The 4,426-nt window shown below is 44.3% G+C and overlaps 1 pseudogene across 1 annotated transcript; it reads right to left on the bottom strand.

The window, feature by feature from the left end:
* Positions 1–3,101: 3,101 nt before the first annotated feature.
* On the bottom strand, positions 3,102–3,637 carry LOC308239983 (large ribosomal subunit protein uL5-like; annotated as a pseudogene). The gene has a single exon. The product of its transcript is annotated as a large ribosomal subunit protein uL5-like (transcript).
* Positions 3,638–4,426: the final 789 nt, after the last annotated feature.

Below are 4,426 nucleotides of genomic sequence, written 5' to 3'. Positions count from 1 at the left end.
TAACTGCCTCTGCCTGCCTGATCACCCCTAACTGCCCTCCCCTGCTGGCCTGGTCTTGCCCCCAACTGCCCTCCCCTGCTGGCCTGATCTCACCCCTAACTGCCCTCCCCTGCTGGCCTGGTCTTGCCCCCAACTGCCCTCCCCTGCTGGCCTGATCTCACCCCTAACTGCCCTCCCCTGCTGGCCTGATTGCCCCTAACTATCTCTGCATGCCTGATCGCCCCTAACTGCCCTCCCCTGCTGGCCTGATCTTGCCCCTAACTGCTATCCCCTGCTGGCCTGATCACCCCTAACTGCCTCTGCCTGCCTGATCACCCCTAACTTCCCTCCCCTGCTGGCCTGGTCTTGCCCCCAACTGCCCTCCCCTGCTGGCCTGATCTCACCCCTAACTGCCCTCCCCTGCTGGCCTGGTCTTGCCCCCAACTGCCCTCCCCTGCCGGCCTGATCTTGCCCCCAACTGCCCTCCCCTGCCAGCCTAATTGCCCCTAACTGCCTCTGCCTTGGCCTCCACCACCATGGCTTTGTCCGGAAGGAAGTTGGACATCTGGAAGATGGCTGGTCGACCCAGTCTAATTAGCATATTACTCTTTTATTAGTATAGATAGATTATATAGGATAGGATTCCTTAAATGTGTGTTGGGGGGAGCCTTTTTCAGCAGGAGGAGATGCTCTTGGCAGACTAAAACACATAATCCCTATATCTGGACTGATAGCCAGCCATATGCACTATATTGCCAAACTGGTCATTAAAAAATTGAATCACTTTCTTACACCTTACACCAAACAGCTGTTGCCCATAAAACCCCTCCTCAGCCCCCACCTTAGGTTCTGCCTTCACAGTTCACCCAGAATAGGTTCTGATTGGTCAGTTTCTATGCCAATCAGTGTCAAAAGCTCCGCCTCCTAGGCAGCCATTGGCTCCTCGCACTTCACCCAGAATAGGTTCTGATTGGTCGGTTTCTATGCCAGTCAGTATCTCCGAGCCTATCTCTGGGCCTGATCATAGAGGCAGGACTGATCAGCAGCCACCCCAGGCTGCTGATGAGTGGACTGAACTGCTGACCTCTGGGAGAGAGAGAGGCTTGGCTGCTGGCGAGGCCCAGAGAGAGAAGGAGGGTCTGATCAACCTGCTTCTCTCTCTGGGCCTCGCCAGTAGCCACTGTCACTGCTGATCAGCCCCACCTCTCTCTCTCTCTCTCTGAGAGGTCAGCATTTCAGCCCGCTCACCTACTGCACCCACAGCCTGGCATTCGGTCAAGCCTTCAGTCATTTTGGATGTTACTACCCTGGCTCTTTATATATATAGACTAGAGGCCCAGTGCATGAAAATTTGTGCACTCAGGGTGGGGGGGGGGGTCCCTCAGCCCGGCCTGCCCCATCTCACAGTCCAGGAGCCCTTGGGGGATGTCCGACTGATAGCTTAGGCCCACTCCCCAGAGGACATCCTTAGTGCTGCCTCGGAGGTGGGAGAGGCTCCTGCCACTGTGTTGAGCATCTGCCCCCTGGTGGTCAGTGAGTGTCATAGTGACCAGTGGTTCCACCGTTCAGTCAATTTGCATATTAGCCTTTTATTATATAGGATAGTTATCTCAATCACAACATTATTTTAAAAAATTGTAGAATAACATTATCCTGAAAAATTAGAAATAAACCTACATGTTCAATATAAGTATTAAATCCATTATAGTATATCCATTTAAAAATCATGTTTTCTTCAATTTTTTGAAAAATGCTAATATTAAATTTCTTAAAGTGAGATTTAAAAAAAAACTATATATACAGTATTACCCTAAGCTCTGCCCAGGTAACTCAATTGGTTAGAGCATTGTCCCATTATGCCAATGATGCGGGTTTGATCCCCAGTCAGGGCAGATGAAAGAATCAACCAATGAATATATAAATAAGTGGAGCAACCAACATATCGATGTTCTCTCTCTCTCTCTGTGTCTTTCTCTCTTCCCCTTCCTCTCTCTAAAATAATTCAATAAAAAATTATTATAGCCCTGGCTGGTTTGGCTTAGTTGGTTGGAGTATTGTCCAGTACACCAAAAAGTTGTGGGTCTGATTCCCAGTCAGGGCATGTACCCCGGTTGTTGGTTCAAAGCACTGTTCGGGGCACCTGTGGGAGGCAGCCAATTGATGTTTCTCACATCAATGTTCCCCTACTCTCTCTAAAAAATTTATATAAAAATATCACCCTAATTTTGTATGTGTGAGTATATACTTCCTTTGTCCACAGCCCCTAGAAGATGCTAGTAGAATATCAGGCTTTGTTGCTCTATCCTTCAGAGCATGTCTTCCCTGTTCTCTAAGCAAAAAGCTTTTTTTTTACTAGAACCTCTGAAAATGCAATACTTATTTCTACCTCATGGCTTTTCCACTGCTTCTTCTTGCTTCTGGGAGTGCTCTCTCATTTCTTTGACTTTTATTTTTAATTTACCTCTTTAAAAGTTAATTTATTTTTATTAATATGTAATTGACATTTTGTAAGGTTAAAGTGTATAATGCACTGATTTGATACATTGGCATATTGCAATATCATTACCACCTAGCAACACATCACATAATTATTATTTCTTTTTTGTGGTGAGAACAGTAAAGATCTAGTCTCTTAGCAACTTTTGAAGTTTATAATACAGTATTGTTGTCTATAATCACTAGGCTGCACATGAGATCTTCAGGGCTTATTTATCTAATAGTTGCAAGTTTGTACCCATAAACAACATCTTCTCAATTCCCCTAACCTCAGCCTCTGGTAACCACCATTCTACGCTCTGGTTTTACAAGTTAGGCTTTTAAATTTATTATTATTTTTCCTTTTTATTGAATTTACTGGGGATGACACTGGTTAACAAAATTACATACGGTTCAGGTGCACAATTTTACAACATATCATTTGTACACTGTATTGTGTGTTCACCACCCCAAGTCTCCATCCATCACCATTTATCCCCCTAAACCTTCCTTCATTTCCCTGCTCTCTGACCCACCACCCCAGCAATCACCACACTGTTGTCCGTGTCCATGAGTTCTTTCTTTCTTTTTTCTTTTCTTTTTTTCACTGAAAACATTTTATTGGCCTTTTGGATAGAAACAGGAATTTATTTGCCAGGAAGGATGATTCCATCATACTTCTGCTGGAACCAGCGCATGGCTTCCTCTTTGCTGATTCTGTGTTTGGCCCCAATTCAGCCTGTCCTGCGTTTCTTGTCTGCGATGCTGAAACCTGGCCTACCCAGCACCACATAGAAGTCCAGGCCGTAGATACCAATGCTTGGGTCATATTTGATCCCCAGATCAATGTGTTCCTGGATCCCAAAGCCAAAGTTTCCAGTATCTGAGAAGTTATTTTTCCGTAATTCGTACTCTTGCACTTTAGTCTTTTCTCCAAGATTTCTTCTGCTTTGGCCCCACGGACTATGCAGTGGACAGCAATCTTTTCATTTCTCCTGATGCCAAAGGATCTGACGGTGTATCTGGCTTTGGAGAAGACAGGGGTCTGGCCCGTGAGCTGCTCCAGGACCTTGGCTGCCCGCGTCAGTCTATCCCCGCTCTCCCCCACATAGATGTTGAGGCAGAGCTTGCGGATGCGCAGTTCCCTCATGGGGTTCTCCTTTTCCCCTTGATCCTGCACCATGATGAGAGACAGGAAGAGAACGAGTTCTTTCTTTTTTTAAAAGGGGGGGGGGTCAAGTTAGGCTTTTTTTGGTTCTACACCTATGTGATATCATAGTTTTTGTCTTTGACTCATCTCACTGAGCATAGTACGTACTATCCTCAAGGTCCATTTCGCAAGTAGCAGGAAGACCTTTTTTGTGGCTGAATAATATTACATTGTATATACATGTCACATGTTCTTTATTCATTTATCCATTGACAGACACTTAGGTTGTTTGCATATCTTGTTTATTGTGAATAATGCTAGAGTGAACATGGGGGTGCAATTACCTCTTCAATATCCTGTTTCCATTTTCTTTGGTTATATAACCAGAAGTAGGATTGCTGGATCATATGGCAGTTTTTTAATTTTTTGAGGAACCTCCATACTGTTTTCCATAGTGGCTGCACAGTTTGCATTCCTACCAACAGTGCACAAGAATTCCCTTTTCTTCACATCCTCCTAGCTTGCTATCTTTTACCTTTTTTATAATAGCTATTCTAACAGGTGTGAGATAATATCTCACTGTGGTTTTGATTTGCATTTCCCTGATGATTAGTGATGTTGAGCATCTTTTCATGTCTATTGGCCATCTGTATGTCTTCCATGGAGAAATGTCTATTTAGTTCCTCTACCTATTTTTTAATCAGATAATTTGTGGGTTTGTTTTTTTTTTGCTGTTGAGTTGTGTAAGTTCTTTATATATTTTAGTATTAATCCCTTATCAGATATGCGGTTTGCATATATTTTCTTCTATTCTGTAGGTTG

The sequence above is a fragment of the Plecotus auritus genome, assembly GCF_963455305.1.
Source record: "Plecotus auritus genome assembly, chromosome: X".
NCBI classification, from domain to species: Eukaryota; Metazoa; Chordata; class Mammalia; order Chiroptera; family Vespertilionidae; genus Plecotus; species Plecotus auritus.
Note: the sequence above shows the minus strand (reverse complement) of the source record. Positions and strands in the feature narration are given on the sequence as shown.